The sequence below is a fragment of the Gopherus evgoodei genome, chromosome 3 (genome assembly GCF_007399415.2).
Source record: "Gopherus evgoodei ecotype Sinaloan lineage chromosome 3, rGopEvg1_v1.p, whole genome shotgun sequence".
NCBI classification, from domain to species: domain Eukaryota; kingdom Metazoa; phylum Chordata; order Testudines; family Testudinidae; genus Gopherus; species Gopherus evgoodei.
Window position 1 is genome coordinate 210,882,117 of NC_044324.1, and position 24,433 is coordinate 210,906,549.

A 24,433-nucleotide genomic window follows, 5' to 3' on the forward strand; every position below is an offset into this window, starting at 1 on the left:
AGTTCACTACTATGTTCTTTGTTAAATGCCTATTGTTTATGCAAACCACCTCTGAGCATGGTATAAACGTGCTCTGGCATTCCAGCTAGGGTGACCAGAAAACAAGTGTGAAAAATCGAGAAGGGGGTGGGGAGTAATAGAAGCCTATATAAGAAAAAGACCCCAAAATCAGGACTGTCCCTAGCAAATCGGGACATCTGGTCACCCTAATTCCAGCTGAGTATCTAGATGCAGTGTTTGATGGAAGAGTCACACAAGGGGTGTCTAGCAGGAGTACAATAGAATAAATGGGTAAGCAAAGAGCTCTTTATTCAATCTTTGCCCAACAAACATATTTGTAAAACTGTTTAGCATTTTAGGATGGCTTGAAAAGCTTTTGTGTGGTTTTAATTTACATGAAACTATTTACTCTCTGTATAATATAGCCAGAAATGCAACAAAAACAAAAGCTGTTTACAGAACAAGCAGCACACAGGGTAAATAAAATATTTAATACACCATATAGTCAGTGAGGCCAAGCATATAAATGGCACCATAACACATAATGTGTGCAGTACCTGCCACCTTTTAAAAATAAATTGCCTGGGAGATCATTATATGTGAAAAGGTTTCTCTTAAAGACACACACACACACACACACACACACACACACACACACACACACACACACACACACACACACACACACACACACACACACACACACACACACACACACACAGAGAGCCACAACTAAATACTGAAACATTGCAGGAGGCTCAATTCAACCCTTGCTTATGTTTGTACCAGTCAGCATGATCCAGGGCACAGGGCCCCAGCAGCAGAAAGATAACGTACAACAGGGATGCAACACATGTACCCAACACATGTCCAGCCTGCACCCAGCCAGCATTTCCGCAAAAGCAAGTGTTGCTAGCCAGAAAGATCAGAGCAATGAGGATCCGGTGTCTATGCTGACAAGTCCCTTATGGAGACCTCACCACAGTTTAAAGCTGCCCTCCTCCTCCCACTCCGACAGGTGCACACACTGCCTTCCCCTGATGGTGAATGGGGAGCTAGAGTCATTGTGCAGCTCAGGAACAACAAAGAACCGTCAACATGAAAAAACTCCTCCTAATCCTTACTAGAAAATATTGGCCTTTCAGAAGAGCAGCTGCTTGGTAGAACTTAAGGGCCAGATCCTGTCCTCAAATACTCACAGACAACTCTCCTATCTCAATGCAGAGAAATCCACCCTTTCATTCCTCCACGTAGAGCAAAATCTATTTACCATGGAGTGAAAGTGCCAAAAAAAATGATGGAAGAATGTTATGCTGGACAGGGGTAATGGCTACCGGTGAGTGAATCTTTGCATCAAAGAGAATCACAGCCCTTATTCAAGTAAATGTACAAACCACTCGTAGGCTCAACGAAAGGCGCAATGAAGCCCCTTTAAGTAGTGAGACAGCTGGAAATGGGTGGCTAGCAACCAAGGCACTTGGCTGCATGGAGATCAGAGCTAACCTAGGTAGATTAGCATGGATTTCCCTGATGGAAAGCACAGGGCTAGGACGCTGGTTTTGTAGGCTGCGCGTGTTAGAGTCAAAAGCCAGCAGAAAGCCTGGAGAAACCCGTGAGTGGGATGACAGGAAGCAGAGAGTCAGAGCTTCTTGAGCACAGTGTGTGCTGGGGAGGCACAACAGAGCATTTCTGAGCAAGGAAACAGTCAGCTATTGTTTGTTTCTATTGTATTCAGAGAAACAGGACTTGGTGCATACACTTTGTAAATAAACAAGATTGTACCAGAGAAAGACTTGATTTGTATCTTCAGTTTCTCCTAATGGAAACAATCCTGAAGGGACTGAATATTAGCTAACTGCTCAGGTCAGAGGGGCAATGATGCAATGTTTTAGAATGGAAGGCCCCAATCCAGCAAATATTTACATAGGTGCTTCGCTTTATCCATGGGAGTAGTTCCACTGAAGTTAATGGGGCTATTCACAAGTGCAAAGTGAAGGCTATGTGTTTGCAGGATCAGTGTTTTATGCTTCATTTCCTTAATTTATATTGATTGTAAAAGTTGATTTCCCCAGCGATCGGCAGGCTATCCTACATCATCATATTCTACCTTCACCTCCACGGCTTATTGGACTGGGTACTCAGATACTATAGTGATGGGTATGACCTAAGGGCGGTGATAGTCAGTCTAACAAAGCCCTGTGTCTAACAAAGCACTTATCAATCAGAGAATGAATTTCAGTCATGCACACAGAAGTCTATGGTGGTCTCCGTGTGTCCAGTCTGTTATGCAGTCCACATACAGTCACAGTATTTTATTTTAATTTGGCTTTATTATATGCTCGCTCTCTATTTTTTTCCCCTGTACACAGTTGACACCCTTAAAATATTCCATGAGCTTGAAGGATTCTAGTCTTTCTAATGTAATGCTCTAAAAACAAGGCATCTCTCTGGAAATGGCAGTATCTTTCAAACTGGTGGAACGTTTCCAGTGTCCTCACTGTACAAACTCTATTTATAAACCTGTTCAATTTCTTCTCAGTGTGTGAAAAAAAGTGTCCTGTTTTTAAGTATGCATAAAAATGCTGTGATGACAGCTCGAATCCTGTGTTTATCTGATTGAATGGCATGTGTTGGCAGATAGTAAATCTGAAATTAAACCAAATTCTAGCATCCTGCCAGTCACTGAATATTTGATCTGACATACCCAGCTAAAATAATTTGAAATTAGCTATGGAAAGTAACCCTTGTCCTCACCACTTCCATTCCAACCACATCAAGTAAAGGTTTAATCCAGCATAAAATCACTTGGCTGCTGACTCATAAAAGCTCAGCAGGACTTTTGGGACCTGCATTTGAGTTTGCTACTCCTTATTCTAAAGGGCAAATCTTCTCTCTTGTGACTGTGGAATGCCAACTTGATTAGATATTTCATGCTGCCCCTTCATGGAAGGAAGAGAAATAATATTGAGGGACTCTACTAGGTATGCTCAGAGAATCACCAATGTCTTATTGCAAGTGCCAGCACTTCCACAGCTGAATGAATACCACTCAATTGAGGAAAGGGTTTAACGGGGTTGCAACTTGAGGGTATTCAGGCTCATCCTTGATCGTCAGCTCTGTTCTGAACGCTAGTCTTGGATGCACCCTTCCCCTCTCAGAGCATGATTAAATTCTGCTCCCTGCACAGGTGTGAATAGGTGGATCAAAAGAACCCAAAAATTAAGAGCCTTGCATCACAGGAGGCAGAGTTAAATTGCATGAGTCGTTTGCTTAGCAGGCAGCTTTACAGATCCAGGCTATGGACCATATGATTTTTTTTCGTTCAGAACCTATGCTACTTGACAGGCACCATTTAAGGTTGAGAGGCATTCCTTTCTTCTGATTTGGTTAGCTGCACCTGATACATGATCTGCAGCCTTCTAGGCCCTGTGTTACTTAGAAGTCTGAAACTGTTTTACACTGGACTGAATCCTGAGCCAGACATTAAGACCAGGTACTTTATTAGAATGACACAGTGAACTTAAAAATCACATTGAAAATGTTTAACTGACTATGTCTACATATAACATCTAAGATGATCATAATTTGAAGCTGGCGGGAAGGAATACTGTATCCTATGTATTTAGTTTTGTTTCCAATGTGAATTTGAAAGCACTTTGTGTCTAGTGAGTTTCACCGTCTGGTTGATGGTCACACTGCCTTGTGAGCTTGCAGTGATACAGGGCCACCCAGAAGCGGGGGCAAGTGGGGCAATTTTCCCCAGGCCCCAGGCTCTGCAGGGGCCCCCAAGAGAATGGCCGAGGCTCCCGCCCTGGCCCCTTACCCCCGCCTCCGCCCCTCTCCTGGAACCTTAGCGTATCAAGCAGCTTCCCCGGACAGCGCTGCAGCGTGGCTCCGGTGGGGCTCCTGAGCCCTGCCCCGCTCAGAGCCACATGGTCAGGGGGTGGGGCTGCGAGCTCCAGCTGAACGGAGGAAGCTCGGGGCCCCACTGGAACTCGTAGCCCTGCCGCCTTACCACACGGCTCTGAGAAGGGTGGAGCTCAGGGCCCCACTGGAACTCGTAGCCCTGCCGCCTTACCACACGGCTCTGAGAAGGGTGGAGCTCAGGGCCCCACTGGAAACACGCTGCAGCTGTTCAGCGACATACTGAGCTCTGGGCGAGGAGGGAGCCGGGGGTAAGAGGCTGGGGACAGGGGGGTTGGATAAAGGCCAGGGAGTCCTGGGGACAGTTGGGGGCAGAGGCTGGGGTGGCAGTCAGGGGACAGGGAATGGGGGGGTTGGATTGTGGGCATTCCGGGGGCTCTGTCAGGACTCAGTGGGGGGATGGATAAGGGTCGGGGCAGTCAGGGGACAGGGAGCAGGGGTGGGGGTCCCAGGGTGGTGGTGGGGTCTCTGGGGGATGGTGAGGGGACAAGGAACAGGGATGGGTTCTGGATTCTGAGGGGGGGGCAGGAAGTGGGTGGAGATCGGATAGGGGGCAGGGCCAGGCTGTTTGGGAGGCACAGCCTTCCCTACCCTAAAGCTCATTCAGCAGTTTGAGGCTTGCAGAAGAGCCAAGCTATTAGCTTTTCCACTAGGACTACCATCCCTTTCACTTCTCAAATGCCAAATTATAGTATATATTTAATTTCAGTGCCATAGGGAGATTCATGTCAGGGGAGGGTAGCTTCATTTAAAATTAGCCACTGGGAGAGGGATCACATGAGAAGAGTAATATCCTGCCCAACCCTATCAAGGGAGACCCCCCCTCCCCTGCATTCCCTGAGGCGTCAGAGGGGTTAAATCAGTGGTTCTCAAACTTTTGTCCTGGTGACCCCTTTCACATAGCAAACCTCTGAGTGTGACCCCCGCCTTATAAATTGAAAACACTTTTTTATATATTTAACACTATTATAAATGCTGGAGGCAAAGCGGGGTTTGAGGTGGAGGCTGACAGCTCACAACCTCCAGTAATAACCTCGTGACCCCACTGAGGGGTCCCGACCTCCAGTTTGAGAACCCTTGGGGTAATTTAATTTTAGCACCTTGTGTCCATTCACATGCATGTGCTATTTTGAGCATTTCAGTTTTGACAACATAGGCTCATCCCAGAATCTGGAACAAGCTAAAATGCTCAGCTCATGGAGTATGTACATAAGCTATACTAAAGACAAACCCACAGTAACCGTCTTCAGTTTGTGAGGGACCCCATGGAGCCAGTCTCTAGGAAACAGATAAATGCATGGAGGTTAAGTCCATTAATGGCTATTAGCCAGGACTTGTAAGGAATGGTGCCCCTAGCCTCTGTTTGTCAGAGGGTGGTGATGGATGGCAGGAGAGAGATCACTTGAGCATTACTTGTTAGGTTCACTCCCTCTGGGGCACTTGGCATTGGCCATTGTCGGTAGACAGAATACTGGGCTGGATGGACCTTTGGTTTGACCCAGTATGGCTGTTCTTATGTTCTAACTTAAATGAACCCAAAGTTATGGAGATTAGATATGAGTCAAGGAAGCCAGCAGAGTATCAGAAACCTGGAAAAATCTCTGACTGGATGGGTTCAGGCGTTTGGTCACAAGCTGAGGTAGTTCAAAAGTTTTTGATTTTTTTAAGCAGAATTTTTTTATTGTTTCTTTAAACAATCAAACACAGCAAGCAGCAAATATTTGGCCACACACTTCTGAAACCTCAAACCATGTTCAGGTTTTGGCAGACTAAATTCAATTAAAAAAAACACAACAAATTTTGAAGGAAAGCAGACATTGTCCATGATTTTTTTCTGCTTTTTAAAAACACCTAGTTTTCAATCCAAATAAAGTTTTGAGGGAAAATATTTGTCCAACCCTTTTAATGAGCTTTAGTGCCTTTTATCACTAGCTGATGCTGAGAATCAGTGACACCTTGTAAAGAAGTTTTCTCCAAACTGGGTATGTGCTGAGATGCGGAAGGTTTATATTTCCCAGGAGCGCCCGTGGGGGGGAGCAAGTGGGGCAATTTGCCCTGGGCCCCGCAGGGGCCCCCATGAGAATATAGTCTTGCAATTTTTTTTATGGAAGGGGCCCCCGAAATTGCTTTGCCCCAGGCCTCCTGAATCTTCTGGGCAGCCCAGCAATGATACCTTCTTTCTGATGCATTGCTCTGAGGAGAGATCACATGCCTGCTCTTCCCTGGCTCCTGCAAGAAAGTGTTTAGCAGTAACACAGCTGCTGATGCCCAGCTTGGTGCTAAGCAAGGGATCTGTGTTTCCCTGGACTCCCACACAGGGCCAGGGAGAAGCAGGAGCCTGGGGCAGCCAGAAGCCCCTTCTTCCCTCTCCAGGATCCACAATTGTCAGGTAGCAATAGGACCTGGGGTGGGCAGAAGAGTTCTTTACTTACCAGGCCTTTTCTGCAGGTCTAAGGAAGGCATTTATTTAGGGTTCCCAACTTTGTAATATTTAAAAACTGGACACTCCGGCAGGAGTGCCGGAACCTACTCTTCCGCCCCGGGCCTCACTCCTGCCCTGCTTCTTCCCCCAAGGCCCCATTTGTTCCTCTTTCCCCCTCCCTCTGTCACTCACTGCTTTTCCCCTCACCCCCCTCCCTGCGTGGATCTGGAGGGACTTGCCTGCAAAGCCGGGGCTGAGAGCTGCAGCCACTTGATGCTGGTAGGAGGTGGCCCTGGCTGAGTAGGGGCTGGCCTGAGTGATGACTCAGCATCCCCCTACCACTCCCATCCACAGTAACTGGACTTTGAGTGTTCCAGTCAGTAGATCTGACTGGACACTGTCAGGTTGCCTTTTCAACTGGACTTTCCACTAAAAAATGGGGCACCTGGCGACCTTTCATTTATTGTACTCAGGTCTATTCATTAATCATGGCCTCCAGCCACAACATTACATGCAGCAATCTCTGGTGGTATGGTGTCAGTCAATACCAGCATTAATCTGATATTTTCTTTGGAGTATTGCAGAATTGTACCTATATATCCAACCCCCTTTTCATGCACAGTTTTAAAGAAAATGCTCTGTGCATTTTAGTGTATATATTTAGTATTAATTATATTACAGTGGGGTTTTGAGGCTCCAACCAAATCAGGTCCTATTGTACACTGTACATACACATAAAAATAATCCCTGCCCCAAAGAAATTACAGTCTCAATATACAAGAGACACAAAGGCTGAGAGAAAAGAAGGATTATTATCCCCATTTTACAGATGTGGAACTGTGATACAGAGACACGAAGTAACTACCCATGGTCACAAAGGAAGAGCTGGAAACTGAACAGAGATCTCCTGATTCCCAGTCTAGTGCTTTACTCAGAAGGCTAGTCTTCCCTTTTAAAAGAGTCACTGTGTTCTAGTGACATTAGAACATGAATTGTAGCCTGGCCACTTGGAATCATAGAAATGTACCACTGGAAGGGGCCTTGGTAAGTCATCTAGTCTAGTCAAATGTAGTGCTGTTACCACCGGCCTATTCTTCCTCTCTGTGACCATGATTTCCCATGACAGCTGCATTCCATGGAAAGAATGCTACTGCTGACGAACAGAGCCACGCTTGTGACCATGGGCAGCAGAAACTTCACAGAAGTAGCACCAAGAACACAGAACTCACTGGCTGAAGAAATAAGAATGACCACAAGCCTAACTGCATTCAGCATTAAATGCAACACCCACATGTTCATGAGGCTTTCCCACAATGGCACCCCCTTCCTCACAGATTAATAAATAAAACTACACCTCAAACTGCTTAGAGCCTGCTACATGGAGCTCGAGAGAGAGCACATGCATGTGTGAGCATAGTCATCTTATAATGTATGGGAAGAACTCAGCTATTGAAGTGATGAGGGCTATTTAAGTAGTTAGATACATTCTAAATTGTAGAACATCTCAGTTTTAATCTCAGCTATTGTGCTCTGGCCTCCAGCCGATCATTTCTCTCAGTTTCCCCATCTGAGAAATGGGGATAATAATACTTACTTGCCTTTCTAAAAGAGTATGTCTACATAGCAAAAGCTGTGCAGGGACTAGTCTACCTTCAGCTAGCACAGGTAACAACAGCAGTGAAGATGGCACAGTGCAGGGCTCAGAGTGGGCTAGTGAGCCAAGTAGGTACCCAGGGTCCATGCTGCGTTTGTGCATTGAGGCCTATGCTATGCTTTTCTTCGCAGTTGTTCCCTGAGCTAGCTAGATTAAAACTAGCCTGGGTATGTATCGTCAGTTATTAGACAGTAGACTGGACAACAAAAAGAAGGGGTTTCTTAAAGGAAGGACTTAATGAAATGAGGACTTGCACACTGCACCACACTTCAGAATCGATGTGTACATTTGGCCAAGACTAGAACCATTGATTCACACTCCTTTTCCAAAACTGAATGGATCAAGGTCTAGATCTGAACCACATCCTCAGTTTGTCCTGTGTATCAAACTCTGCCTTCTATTTTGTTATTGATTTGTACCTATGAACAGCTAGTATTTGTGTTTCAGTAGAGGCAATCTCCTTTCATGTCTTTCTGTCTGCTTGCTTCTGTACTCATGATATCATGGTTACAACCACAGAACTGCTCTTGGATAGAACTTCACCCAGGTGTTCATGGCCAAACACAAGGGTTCTGCACCAGGAGCGCTGTAAGCTCCCTAAAAATGTGTGTGTGGTGGGGCCCATCTAGGGTGACCAGATGTCCTGATTTTATAGGGACAGTCCTGATTTTCACACTTGCTGTCTGGTCACCCTAGGCCCATCGGCACACAACAATGGCCCATTCTGCACCTGCTCCACCTCTTCCCCTGAGGCCCTGCCCCCCTGTTCACTCCTTTCTGCCTCCTCCCCCCTCCACTTGTCCTTACGACAAGTAAAAAGTCACAGGGCCCAGCCCTCCCCCCCCTTCTAGCTCCCCTGTTGTACACCCCTTAAGTCCTTGAAATAGGATTTAAGTGGTGCATAGGCATCATACTGACTCTCAATATGGGTGGGAATTTGACTATTGATGAACGGTATGCAACTTTCCATAATGAAACTCACCTGCTTTCAGGTTTCATTACAAACCTGAAATCCAAGCCCAGGTTTACTAAGGTTCACAAACCTTTCAAGCAAAAGGTTGCGGACAATACCAAACTGGGAGGGATTGCAACTGCTTTGGAGGACAGGGTCAAAATTCAAAATGATCTGGACAAATTGGAGAAATGGTCTGAGGTAAACCGGATGAAGTTCAATAAAGACAAATGCAAAGTGCTCCACTTAGGAAGGAACAATCAGTTTCACACATACAGAATGGGAAGAGACTGTCTAGGAAGGAGTATAGCAGAAAGAGATCTAGGAATCATAGTGGACCACAAGCTAAATATGAGTCAACAGTGTGATACTGTCTCAAAAAAAGCAAACGTGATTCTGGGATGCATTAACAGATGTGTTGTAAACAAGACACGAGAAGTCATTCTTCCGCTCTACTCTGTGCTGGTTAGGCCTCAACTGGAGTATTGTGTCCAGTTCTGGGCACCGCATTTCAAGAAAGATGTGGAAAAATTGGAGAGGGTCCAGAGAAGAGCAACAAGAATGATTAAAGGTCTTGAGAACATGACCTATGAAGGAAGGCTGAAAGAATTGGGTTTATTTAGTTTGGAAAAGAGAAGACTGAGAGGGGACATGATAGCAGTTTTCAGATATCTAAAAGGGTGTCATCAGGAGGAGGGAGAAAACTTGTTCACCTTAGCCTCTAATGATAGAACAAGAAGCAATGGGCTTAAACTGCAGCAAGGGAGATTTAGGTTGGATATTAGGAAAAAGTCCCTAACTGTCAGGGTAGTTAAACACTGGAATAAATTGCCTAGGGAGGTTGTGGAATCTCCATCTCTGGAGATATTTAAGAGTAGGTTAGATAAATGTCTATCAGGGATGGTCTAGACAGTATTTGGTCCTGCCATGAGGGCAGGGGACTGGACTCAATGACCTCTCGAGGTCCCTTCCAGTCCTAGAGTCTATGAATGTATGAATAAATAAAAAGTGTATTGAGTTTCAGGAAAACCAAGGACAGATAAATTTTAGGCAAACACAGGCCAATGCCTGGGTCACCCTTCAACGCTCTTGCTTTCTACACAAATATTTATGCTTTTAAAGCAAAACATATTGGTTTTGTGGTTCACCATTTTGAGTTTGGGGGTTCTTTGAACGTGAGGTGAGAACCCATATTCCACCCCTCCTGCCTGGGTGGAACTGCAGAGTTTGCATTGCTCTAATAATGGTATACATTTAGCACTATCACTTCACCCCAGAAGCAAATAGCTGTAGAAGACTAGCTGTGAGGAAGTAACTTCTTATTTAAGACAAAAACACCCACAAAGCAATATTATTAGTGGCCTGATATTCTAGTTTATGAATTTAATTCTGCCTGGAGTGAAAAGTAATTAAGAGACCAAAGGCAAAACAATCACCTGATGTTTATTATGAGTTTAAAAGATTAATAGAAACAACAGCATTTAGATAGGAGTACTGATTATTGCGAAGTTTAGACACTCTAACAGGATATGCAGCGGTGATGCACTGAGACATGAAATCAAGATAAATGTAACATTGTCAAAAACATTGTCAAAACAGCCCTCACTGGCTCACCAGTAATCCTGAGGGCAGGAATCCTTTTACCCAAATCACGCAAAGAACAAATTAACTCTCTTATGGGTATCGCATATACCATCAATAATTATTCTGACATAAATGTATGGTACATTTTAAAGCAGATGAATAACACCCCCATTTTCCACTCGGGGTGCTTTTTACCGTAGATCTCAAACACGGGTATGCAATACAATCTGATTAAATGTATGGTGTAACTCTGGCACAGAGTGGTTACATAACTTGCTCACAATCACAAAAAATGCTAACAGCAGAATAGCAGTAGAACCCAGGTCTCCTTAATCCCAATCCTATATTTTATCTCTTGAACCAAGGTGCTTCTGAAAGAGTCCTTGAGATTCATGTACAAGGGGAACTGAAACATAAAAGACTAAATTTAGACCTGATATAAAGAAATACAGTTTCACTTAATACCATCAATTTTTAATCTGGCACATTATTTCAATGCGTAATTTCATTGAGCAAATCCATTACAAATCCCTTCTCTAAATCATGCTGTTTGTCTTTACATCAAAAGTGTGTTTCCCTCTAGACAGCACATTGCATGTTTTCAGTATTTTCTCCTTTCCCCCGTTTACTGTACTCTATATTCAAGTGTATGTACAGCATTCTCTTCTGACGCCTAACTGTGCTGTTTTTCGCTTTATTTTTGTTAATGAATCATTTGTCATTCAACTACAGCAGCTTTCCAAACATTCAAAAGAAGCAATCTGGATTTCAAATAGACATAGCTAAAAATCAAAATAATGGTAATTCCTGAGCAAATTTGCAAGTTGGTTGCAAATAAAAGCTTGCTTGTCTTAGCTATCTGTTACTGCATATGATCACAAGACTGAAACAATCAAGGAATTAAAAAAAAACCCATCTCCTCCTATTGTTTACCCTATGATCAGTTCCAGTTTTTAAATGTAACATACAAGGCAGGAATTACTTGCTGCAGTGGCCTTGTTGCAGTGTGGATGCTGCAAAATACATGATGATAGCATGTACTGCTAACAAAGCCAGATTATAAACTCATTGGTTGTTAAAAGCACTGCATGTCTGCTCTTTTGGTCAACAGTTAAAAGTTGCTCCGTAACTGAAGAAGAAACAAACCTGTAAAAGCTACCCAGCGCTCAAGGAAATATCTCAGTTTATTTATTCTGATGGCAACTGAAACTCCTCACTAAAGAGGCAAGATAGTACTTTAAAAATACATTTGTTTTTACCAAGATATCCATCAATCGACAGAATTCAGTTTTATGCCACACAAATATGATGACAGAAGTGCCATTAATCGTTTTCAGCTTAATACCCACTGCCCCTTGAAGATGCATGTTTGAAATATCTGAACACGACCTCCATTTTTCACTGCTACCAGTCATAGGGCCGCTGACACAGCCAAGATAATCCTGTATTCAGCGATCCTAGGGGAATGAATGGATTCTGATGAATGTAATTTGCTATCTCAATGACAAATGGCAAATGTGAAGAGAGGGTATGCATGCAAATATAACTGTGATAAATAAGGGCTTGTGAAGGATAGTACTCAGGAAGTATCTGGCAGACAGTTTTACAACAGCTATGCATTTCTCAGGAGATAAATCATCATCTTAAATTAAGTTATCATTATACCTTCATTGTGAATCTCAATTGGAGTAAGACTGCATCATGGCACAAAAAATCAAGCAAAATTTTGTAATCAATGAACTAACTTTTAGCAGTATTCTCTTGTTTTAGGACATAAATTATTCAACACTACAAAGATTAAACACACTGTAGTATAATTGGGCCTACGTTTTCAAAAGTGACTGCTGCTTTTGAGTTCCTTGGAGTTTTTGGATGGATCTCAATTTGACGCAACTTAAAGCGATCTGATATTCAGAACACACAGAGCACCCACACTCTGATAATCAGGCACCATGTTGGACATCCAATAGTTGAAGCATCCAAAATCACTAGCTACTTTTGAAACTTCTGATGGTTTTAGTATTTTACAAGCTGTTGTAATGTTGAGTAACACTTTGCAATGCTGAATGCTATAGTTTCTTCTCTCCGTGTATTGTCAAAAGGCCAACATGAGATACAGCATCACTTGTCAAGAACCAGAGCTCTGTATTTATTATCTAGGATCAAAATCAAAGAATGCTTGGGGGCATATAGAAATGTATCCCTCTTCTACCTCTTTGTATGAGTCCGTTTACAGCTGTTGCAAGATCCTGGAATCTCTAATAGATACAAGATTTAAAAAAAAGTCCATTATCCCATGGCCCATGTTATGCAGGAGGTCAGACAAGAGTATCACAATGAGTCCTTCTGGCCATAAAAATGTATGACTTTGTGAATCTTTTTTTTTTATCAAATACCTATTTTAATGTCTGATGTGTAGAAATATAGATCAGATTGGGAGCCTTTTACCAATTCTCCAGGATGTTCCTTCTGTTATGTCTCTAAAAATCCCTCTTTCATTACATTTCCATCTTGATGTGAAATTCTATTTTTTTTAATTGGAAAATGGTTCACATTCTATTCAAATTGTAATTGTAGAAACAGGCAGCCCCAAGGAATACAGATAAGAAAATAACAAGACTTGCTGTACATAGGTTTTGCAGAAAAAGCAAAGATGCAACAGAATCTGGAAGGATTTTCCAAGGAGAGTAGTGGGGGCAAAAGACATATCTGGCTTCAAGACTAAGCTTGATAAGTTTATGGGGGGGGATGGTATGATGGGATAGCCTAATATTGGCAATTAATTGATCTTTGATTATTAGCAGGTAAATAGGCCCAATGGTCTGTGATGAGATGTTAGATGGGGTGGGATCTGAGTTACTACAGAGAATTCTTTCCTGGGTGCTGGCTGGTGAGTCTTGCCCACATGCTCAGGGTTTAACTGATCGCTATATTTGGGGTCGGGAAGGAATTTTCCTCCAAGGCAGATTGGCAGAGGCCCTGGAGGTTTTTTGCCTTCCTCTGCAGCATGGGGCATGGGTCATTTGCTGGAGGATTCTCTGCACCTTGAGGTCTTTAAACCATGATTTGAGGACTTCAATAACTCAGACATAGGTTAGGGGTTTGTTACAGGACTGGGTGGGTGAGATTCTGTGGCCTGCATTGTGCAGGAGGTCAGACTAGGACCATAATGGTCCCTTCTGACCTTAAGTCTATGAGTCTATATGTCCTGTTAAGTTGAATCACCTTGCTAATAAGTCATTGCAGACAAGAGTTGAAATAGAAATGGGAGATTCCCCATTGTCTTCAGTGAGGCCAGGATTTCAACCAGGTTTTTTTTGTTTTTTTTCTGAAGAGTATAACAATTTCTCACTTGCACACTTCTTGTTACTCAGAGATAATTGAAAACCCCCATCTAAACCAAAGCACTGATACATTTCAGTACACGTCTATCCACTCCCTGCAGACTCAAAAAGAATGATTACATGTTTTCATTGATCTGACTGTGTAAAATTACAACTGTGTGTAAACGTAACAATATATGGAGACCAAGCTCCTTTCAGAAATCCAACACAATGATGGCATTCCAAAATAGTGCAGCTGAAGATAGTTGGGGAGGGTCTTACATGAATATATATTACTCTTTTAAAAATGCAACATTTATACTTAAACACTTGGGTCCTCATCCTGCAAAGTTAGTTCAAAACTTTAATTATGTGAGTAGTGGATGGGACTACTTACATGTGCAGAGTTATAAAACATACCTAAATCTATGCAGGATCTGGCCTTAGTAATGTTTTTAATATACAATTTCAGTAATTTGATTTTTAAAATCCATTTTAGGCCAAATAAAATGGACACTATCTTTTTCTAAGGATCTCCTGTTGCGTTATTGCCTTTATTTTCCATATCTTATTTAATCATTCTAATCTTCATCCTGCATTTAACTAGCATTCAGATTTGGGCCTGACGTCAATGGAAAGACTCCCATTGACTTCACTGGGTTTTGGACCAATGATTTTATGCCCTAATTATCCTAGCAAGAAGACACTGATACATCCATTTTTTACTCTGAGTATATCTGGGTAGCCAAAAATTCAGTAAGTGGCAAAAAAATACACATTCAGTGATGGAGTGATAATTTTCTAGGATAAGCTGAGTTATGTTACCATCACTCCATTTGCAACCTTCCACTGTGTATTTCACTGCCATGCTCCATGGCCCTCTTTCTCTTTCACCTGAATAAGATCATCTCTAGAGTTAATGTTGATCTGAGAAATGAATAATTACTCTGTCATGATAATTAAAAAGTACATGCCTGCTTCTAATGTTATAAATACATTAAATACATAATAAATGCACTACAGTTATAAAGCTCTCTCTCAAATATTTTGTTGTTCATTGTTAGGTAGAAATCCATCTTTCTGAAAATCTCTGTACAAGAATGGGCACAACTCACCAGCAGCCACGAAGCCAGTGCCCACATTAGAACCCACACTGAAACCTACGCATGTAAATATTACCGTATCTTCCACCTTGAAAGAAAATGTATCACCAATTTAGCTGTTACTTGCAGAATTCATTTACAGATCAAATTAAACACATTAACATGAGCCTTTAAAGACCATTTCTAAAGGACAAAAGCTGATTTGCTCAAAATACCAGTGCCTATCAATCTCTCTCATCCTAATGTAGGAGCTAATATTTGTGATCAGAAAAAGCAGAGCCAGGGAGAGTAGGCGGCTAAGAATGATTTTCAGCACTACTGGAAGTGACTCCACTTCTCCTGGGATATACAAAACAGAGTTTCTGTCTCAATGGCGAAGGTTAGTACAGGATCCTTTACTTAACAAGTGCCATGTAAACTAAGCACTATTATTAAAACATTTTATCTTCCTCTGTCCTACCAGACAGTTCTCCTTTCTTTTGGTACAAGATGGTTTTACATGGAAGTAACTGCATCCAGTACTTGATTAAGGCATTGGTGTGGTTAGGAGAAAAGAATAAACTTTCACCGTGCTGAGGTGTTACAAAGAATTGTAGAATGACGAGTTACCATGCTCCACCAGCAATCCCCAACTTGTAATGCCAGCAGTCCCATCTCTCTGCACCACCAACTAGCACAAGGACCACCAATCCTATCTCTCTCCACCACTTCTAACAAGCAAGACCAGTACGCCCCAGCTCTTCTACAACATCCAGTAACAAGACTGATCAGGGTTTTGGCATATGATCATGGATTATGACTTGGCAAAACTGTCCCCATGCTAAAGATTATTAAGCAAGTTGATATAATTGACAGACATCTTCCCTAGAGGATATTGCAACTTTAATATACTTTGTTCTAAAATCTCTGCTAGGATATAAATGTCAACTGTATGCCAACATTTTTCATAAGGTTTGTGGCGGGGAGGAGAAGAGAACCATCTCTAAGGAATTAGTATAAAATTAATTAATAGATGGTAATAGAATGACAACTTTCCAAAAATAGCAGATGTTCCAGCATTTTATTGAGTCTTGCTGCCTAACCTTTGGTACAGTAATTCCATAATATGCATCTTCCAGACCTAATTCTGCTTCATAACTGGAATGCCAAAGATGGCTGTTACTGATTTCTGTTACAGGTCACAGTGAAGAAGCAGAAGAGGCAAATAGGAATTGATTTACATTTATTAGAGGGGAAAAGAAAACACCTCGTTTGCATTTGTGCTATATACTGCTAACAGTCCATCTAGTTACTCACCATCAAGATAGAAAAGGTTCATATTACAAGGATGTTGTCCATGTGCAATTGACATTAGCACAATTTATATCAACTGCCCAAATGCACTGATGTGTCCAAAATTCTCAAAGCTATTTATTGTCAAACTGTTAATACTAAATGCCCAAAAATGTAACTGTCATTAATTCATGAAATAAAGTATGTTTGCACAGCACTCTGAAAATGTAAAAGCACTTTGAACAGTAAGGGCTAACCATTATTATTTTTACTTGTGTGAAATTACTATATAAACCATAAACACTATCATCTCTTGTGGAAAGTACCTTTGGGACAGAGCCAAATCCTAGTATATGGCACTTTTGATAAAATACAATATCTATCAAGGGTTCGATTTTGATTTCAGCTGAAAATTCTCTCCCAAGACATTCATTGCAATGTTCTTCACAATATGTATTAGGTAAATGTACTTCCTGGTTTTGCAATGATATACAGATATTTATGAAAATAAGCCAATGTTTATTTCATTTTTCTCATGTGCCTAAGACACCTCAGAATGGTTTCTCCTTCACCACAGTTAATCCTGGTGCTGTAGGCTGTGGGTGAAACATACTGTGGCCTAGTGGCCAAAGCACTACACTGGGATGCCAAATACCTCTGTTCAATTCCTGGCTGGGTGATCTTAGACAAGTCATTGCCTTGCTCTGTGCCTCAGTTTCCCCGTATATACAGCATTTTGAGATCCGCTGCCAAAAAGCACTATTTAAGCGTTACCTTGGTATTATTATTACTACTACTATATATTCTCATTTTATAGCCACCAAGTTTCTCTCTGTTTTCCCCTTCTCTGATCAGCCAACTTGTCTTCTGTTCCTTATGTCTGGATGACAGAGCATGCTGGCATAAATGTGGATCTTTCTCCTGGTGTGAGAGCCCAGAGGCAGCTCACATAAGATTGCATTTTCAAAGGGCTCCCTTATTTGTGCCTACAATATTTATGAGAACATCCATTTGCACAGCACTTAAAAAAAATCTACTTGTCTGCTTGTGAAAGGTGAGTAGGAAACTTTACCTAAGTTACCAAATTCTGCAGAATTCAGAATCATTTAATCATCAGTTATATTTTTGGCCTTTATAGTTTCATTAGTAACATTTTAAATGTGAACACAAGCAAACCAGGGCAATGTTTACTTCCTGAGTGTCTGCAGCTATGTAGCCACCATGTGCTAGAGAGGATGCATGAATGTAATCCCTTAAGCAGTTTAAGTAAAGATACTTAAGTGTGGCTCTGTCACCCCAGGCACCAGCTATCTGAGCTGCAGTGCTAGTAAATGACTTTTTAACTCTAAACATCTGAACTATTTGGCTAACATGTCTCCCTACGTTATCCTATGCTGCCATCCATGGGTTCATCACACTTGTGAAGAAAGTATAAAATAACCAGAAATTGACAAAACTTTAACATTTTCATGCCTTGATTAGAGAACAGGAGAATGAGGAGTTACAGCAGGATTGAGAGGCCATGGGCAGATTCCAGACCTAATATTTGTAGAGGCTTTGATGCTCTGGCTGGGGAATATTCTGTCTGTGTCATAACTCTCCAAATCAGAGAACATTTTATGCCTAGTTAGTATTTGGTTAAACACACTCTCTTCCATCTGGGTGGGTTTAATCTACCCAAGAACATTTAAAGTAAATGATCTTGTTCAAATGTAGTTAATAAGGCTAACATTTATAGCTCATAAGCTTATTTATTCAGCATAATATTTTTATTCTTTAAGAGAGAAGGAAAATTGAAAGGGGAAATATCTGTTAGGGTTAACAACAAGCTGCTTGAAAGAGAAAATACATTGGAATTTTTTTTAAATTATGTTTGAACTGACTTACAGTAGATGTAACATTTTACTGTGCTTGTAAGTTTATAAACTACTTTGGGGGAGCTAAACAGCATTCTTCTCCACAGGTTAAACACAGCAGGATCATCAGTCAGATTCTAGAAATGAGCAGCTCTACAGGACTAGCACACAATTCACCACAGCCGGGAATCTGTGCTCATGAAAGGCCTTATGTCTGGTAAAGGAGGAGTGTTCCAGGCATGTCACACATGAGGTGAATTGCTGGGACTGTGTTGGAGGCTGCTCAGAACCTGCTCTGAGGTCTGGTCTACACTAGAAAATCAGGTGTGAAAAATCCTCACCCCTGGGAAGCATAGTTCAACTGACCTATGTCTCCATGTACAGGGCTAAGTTGACAAAAGAATTCTTCCATTGACCCAACTATTGCCTCTTGGGAAGGTGGATTATCTACACGACAAGAGAATCCCTCCAAATCAGTATAAGTAGTGTCTACAATAAAGTACTACAGTGGCATTTTAAGCATAGACAAACCCTTACACTGCCTCTAAAGCACTCAGTATTTCATAGTCACTGAAATTTAAAATGATCTAATTTTAGCTAGAAACAAAAAGGGGGAAAAAAGGCGGGGGGTTGGCTCTTGTGGATGGAACACAATAACTCACATCCTCAGCTGGCGTAAAATAGCATGGCTCAGTTGACCTAAACAGAGCAACTCCAACTGACACCAGCCAAGGATCTCTTCCCAGACTGTCTGCTCCATGCAAGTGCAGTGCATATTCAATAATTCTCTGTTAAAAATCCATATGACACATTCAGTATTAGGCATATACGTTACTAACTGGTATTAGAACCAAAATAATTATTTGGATTTATATGACACCTATCTAAAGCTTTACAGCCTGATGGAATTTTAAAATATCAAACATTTTTAATGAAGTAATCCAGCCTAAAATAACACACCCATATCGCAAAATAAACAACCAGATACTAATCAACCTCTCCTCAGTATTTCCTATCAATCTTCAGTTTTCAGCAACTGAAATACCTGACAAAACAGATGGAACTAAACATCAAACTCCAGGTAATTTTTGGCATTTTCCCCATTAAACACTAAGGACTTGAACACTTAAAATACTTATGCATGTAAGTAAGTTTACTCATGTTAGTAATTACTTAATTTCAAGTAAAGTTACTCGTGTGCACAGTGTCTCCAAGGTCAGTGCCTAAGTGATTATTTCAACTGACATAACTTGGCAATAAATATCAATTTTTAATATCCTAGGTGCAAACTAGCACTTGAAACAAAATCTCTAAAAAACCAAATCAGTTTTCTCACATATTTTGTCTTCTAAAAATATTGGCTCCCTGGCTCCTGCTCAAAGGGCAGTGATGGCATTCAGTTAAATTATAACCCTCTAAAAAAGCAGATTTAGAATAGAAACGATAGAAGTCCTAGAACTGTAACATTGCAGATGTGGAACTACAACAGATCTAATCTTTCAAGGAATGTTATGCTTGTGGTTTGAACTGCGTCTTGCTGCACCATGAGATGATGCTTTCTTGGGGGCAGAAGTATTTTTATTATCTTCTCATTTTGGTACACAGTGACTAGGTACCTTCTGTCTAGCTAGGAACGACCTTGTCTATTACTAAAAAGATCTGGTTGGACTGATGAATGACATAGCTCCTAGTGGAATAATACAACTTTCATGTCATCATAAACTTTCATCTATCTGTGGCACTGTATATGTGTGTTACTGTCACACACTCAGTACAACCCCAAGCACTCAAAAATCATGAGACTGGCTTTCAAAGTATGAAATTTTACAAAAATAATAAATGTTCAGTTATTATTTGCTTCCTGGTTTCTGAGCCTTTAGAGTGCACTCTGGACACATTTTCAAGCCTTTGGCTGCAACCAGAGCCATCCCTGGGGGAGGTGTGGGGCCCAGGACAAATCAGCCCCCACCCGCTTGGGGGCCTTGCTCTGCATCAGTGGCTGGGCTGGTGGGACAGATTCCGCCTGGTGCTAGGCTGCCTGCTGCTGCTGGCAGTTGCTGGTGCCTATCACGGGGCTATTGTTGGTGGCTCAGGGCTCCGGCCGGGTCAGGGGATTCGCTGCACTGAAATGCAGGCGGCTGAGCTGGGTGCTGTCTCTGCTAATTGCCAACAAGATGGTGGGTCCTGAGGAAGTGACGAATTTGTCTTCCAGCAGTGGCGCCGGAACATTTTTAATAGTGGGGATGCTGAAAGCCAGTCTCTTTACCCTTACCCCGCACAGAGCTGAGGCCAGCAGCCAGGACCCTAGGTTTGGGGGGTGGCAACAGAGCCATGGTGTCGCAGGGTGGCAGCTGGGACCCTGGGCACGGGGCGACAGCAGAGCCCCGGACATGTGCGGCTGACAGCCGAGACCCCAAGCGTGCAGGGACAGCAGCCGAGACCTTGGGCACGGGGCTGGCAGCTGAGAGGCTGTGGATGCTGCAGCACCTCGCACCCCTAGTTCCCACACCTATATCTTCCGGGATTAACTGCGCCAGCTAATCACACTAGATCATGGGATCCCCTAATGCAGAGCAGTCACTTCAATTTGTCCTACCAAAGGGATGTCTCTGGCTGCAACCCTGAGGATAGATTTTTTTTTTTTTGGAAAGCTGAGATACTCAGCTAATCATATGCTTCTGGCAGCTGGGGCTTTAAGAAAAACATCAGATATAATGAGAGTTGGCAGCAGAATATGCTGTACATTGCACTATCCTTCACAACTCAAGCAGGAGAAAAGAGATGCAGTAGTTCTGGGAGAAATCAAATATTTATCTGAAACTGACAAATAACATAGCTATTTATTCTCAAATTCTCTCTGGTCACAATCCATTTCCACTGAACTCATTGGGGACCCTTCCATTGACTTCAATGGGATTTGGACCAGGCCTTCTCTGAGACTTCTCGCACACTTATGCTACCATACACAAAGGGTAAACAATAAAGGACCAGTTTTTCTCCCAGCAACGTGTGTTGCTATCTCCACACGGGCACCTCCACATTGCTATCCTGAAAGGGGAAATTTCAATTCTGCAGCACATTCCCCTTCCCCTGTTCCTCCCTCACAGATGCCACTTCAGGGACCCCCCTTCCCCTCCCCTCACACAAACACACAGAAAGGATTCAGTGGGTTTCGGGGGGTGGTATATGGAATGAGGAGGTTGATTGGGGGATGGTCTATTCTCTGTTGGACTGCTTCCCACTCTGCTTCAGGATTTCCAAATGGAGATCTGGGCAGGAAGTAATGTGACTCGGAGCTCTATTGCTGCCTCTCTGGATTCCTTCCAGTGCTGCTACTAAACAGCAACGAGGCGACTGCACCAATGAGTACGAGGTTCGTGCCAAGGAGAATGGGCCCAGGAGAGCAGCAGTTATCCCTGTGGGATGGCTCAGTCCCAAAATCCACAAGGCAATCCTGCAAAATCTGCAGCTTTCATAACCCTTCCTGCACCCAGGGGAGGGTGCCAGGAAAATGCTGCAGGAGGACCCTTAGCAAATCTTTTCTTTTCTGTTAGCCTATCCTCCCCACCAGGAGATTGTCCTAAAGAGATCACCAGCCAACATATTAGTAATAGGTCTACCAAAAAAGTGACAACTTCAATAATATTCTCCACTATAAAGTTCATTGACAGTATGTTGCAGGGTTTGCAAGTCCATTTTTCTGGATGTTTGGTAGGAAAGTGCTGCAAACAGGACTCCAGCAATAAATTTCAGTATCCAAAATGCTAGCTTTACAATGAACAGCACAGCCACAGACAGACTTTGAAGTCTGCTACTAAACAAATTTTGGCAACAGAAAGAAGTTATTAAGAAAAACTTTCATTCACAGGAACTGAAATGTGTTCTCTAGTGAAATGAGACGAGTCTGTAAATCGTTGTGGGTTTTTTTCCACCCAGTTCTTAAGATTTAGAACCATATTCTTTCATTTTATTCATGTTGTGTTTATTTAAAAGGTTCAATCTGCCTTAAGTCAGAGCAATTTTGAATGCAAAATGGTTTTTATCTTTCTTTTATGTGCTGTTTTTTCATGCAGCCGGGAGAGAGTGGCTCATCAAAAGAAAGCAGGGCGGACTGAATTTTATCTCACTATTATTGTGATATAGCTGCAGTGGGCAATCTGATCTCATCAAGATACAATTGCAGTAAAGATGTCTAAGTGGATGTCACAGCATAGCTGAAAGATACTAAAGTGAAATGAACCAAAAAAAGCAATCTTTCCAATGCAAATCACAAAGTTAAGTTGCAGGGATTTGTAGGCAGAAAATGGGGTGGGGGAGAGACAGCATCCTCACGAATGTCTGATTAACACTTTTAAAATAATTTTGAACACATTTGGTGAATGTATAATTAAGGGATTTACAACATTAAAACCTGGAGCTCTGTGCAGCAGCACACTAAATGAGACGATAAGTAACAAGGGAAAGGGTGAATTATACCTCCTTCCATTGCCGTTTGAACTACTGTCTGCTGAGATAAACACTGCTGATTGTTTTCAGACCTCCTCTCTAGTAGACAGAGACTACTCATTTTGGCAAAGCGACAATAAAAGACAGCTAAGAAACTCGGACTCATTTTGTGTAAGTCTAAAAACACAATGGGCCAGATCCTCAGCTGCCGTAAATCAGAGCAGCACCACTGAAGTCTATTTAAACCACCTAAGGATCTGCCCCCTCCTCTCCAGGCGGCATTTTTTTTTAAATGCTGCATTGATAACCACAAACTATTACTTTAATTTCCTGGTATAATATATGCTTCTCATCACATGTGTGTTTTACATTTTTTTCTTTACTGTTCAATTAGCTTTTAGGGTATCAAAATTAGATAAGAAACTCTAAGTGGTTTACAATAGTACATCTTTTCCAAAGTAAACACTTCTGAAAGACCAGGAATCGCATGATTGGTATTTAATTACATGTGTGCATGAGTGCGTTTTGAAGCTCTGTTGGTCTCTGGGCCTTTTTTAAAGGAATATATCATAGAAACAACACGGAGAATGCTAAATGCACTGAAACGGATATACACAGAAGATATCATAAACCACTTTCAGGCAGGCACTGTGCATTATAGACCATAGAAGATGGCCGATGCATATTCCAAGAAAAACATTAACATTGACTGAACACAAGCCAAAGCATGAATAAAGGTTAGACATACGCAACGTCCTGCCCTTCTGCTTCCTATATAGAGAGACGACCACTCCTAGGCATATTATTTCCAATACACAATTGGATCTCCTATAAAGAAATAGTTGTGGTCTTTGTTTGACTTTTGCAGCTCAACTCCAGACTGCTTGTAATTCACATCATTTCTTCTGAAAATTATTGAGGTTTACCAGAATTTGACATTGCTGTTCCTACAGCTAAACTTAGGATGGCCATCACAGGATAGCGTTAAAACAGCAATTCTACTGGTCGCTCTCTTGTTAAAGCCATTGCCTGTGGTCATTTTACTAAAAAGCATCATTTAGTCTGACAGTGAATTGTTTAAATGAATAAAAGGAAACAGGGGAGGGGAGGAACTCACCTCTCTCGAGAGAAAGGCCAACACTGTACACATTAATCTCAGAGTTAACCCTATAAATGGCAATCTCATGAGAATACTGTATGAGTTTTTAACAAAGTAGACACAAATACTCATAACTTAAAAAATGATAGGGTATTTTCTTTAAAAGGAGGATGAGAATTTCAGCAGATCTGAAGTGGTTGTTATCTCAGCAGAGATTTGCTCAGCCACATCAGTTCCCTCCTGCATGGGAAATAATAGGATTCCTTGTAGATTAAGGGCCTTGTATAGCCATCCAACATCTTGACAGATGAAAGAAAACAGGATGAAGTCAGTCCGTCAGGAGTCTTGACAGTGGTGTGGAAGAAGAGCCCGAGGCACAAGTGGCAGACCTTCCACAGTGGTTACCGGTTCACTCACTAGATGGAGGTTGGAGTGCACACTGCTTTCTGGCTCTCCTGCAGGCCTCAGGCCTGGGCTCTCTGATGGCTCTCCGTGATGACTACATCAGCCTTGACCCGGCTTCTCCAGACTGAGCAGCTGTGGGTGGGGTTCTCCAAGTTCTCAGTGGGAATGCTGAATTTCTTGAGATCTTGCTTGATCTTGTCGCTGTACTGGAGCCAAAGATGACAGAGGTTTTGCTGATTCTCATATCAAGTTTTCTATCAAGGCTAAGTGAGCTGGTTAGAGTTGAGCCAAGATAGCAGAAGTGATCTACATTGTCCAGAGCTTCATTACTTACATAGATTTTAGGAGGGATGTTACTGCCCTGTGACATGACAACTGTTTTCTTGATACTGA

At 42.1% G+C, this 24,433-nt stretch overlaps 1 protein-coding gene across 2 annotated transcripts in view; it reads right to left on the bottom strand.

Moving 5' to 3' along the window:
• The window catches only part of MACROD2 (mono-ADP ribosylhydrolase 2), a 1,360,465-nt gene that overhangs the window by 135,213 nt on the left and 1,200,819 nt on the right, over nt 1-24,433 (bottom strand). The window lies entirely within an intron of this gene.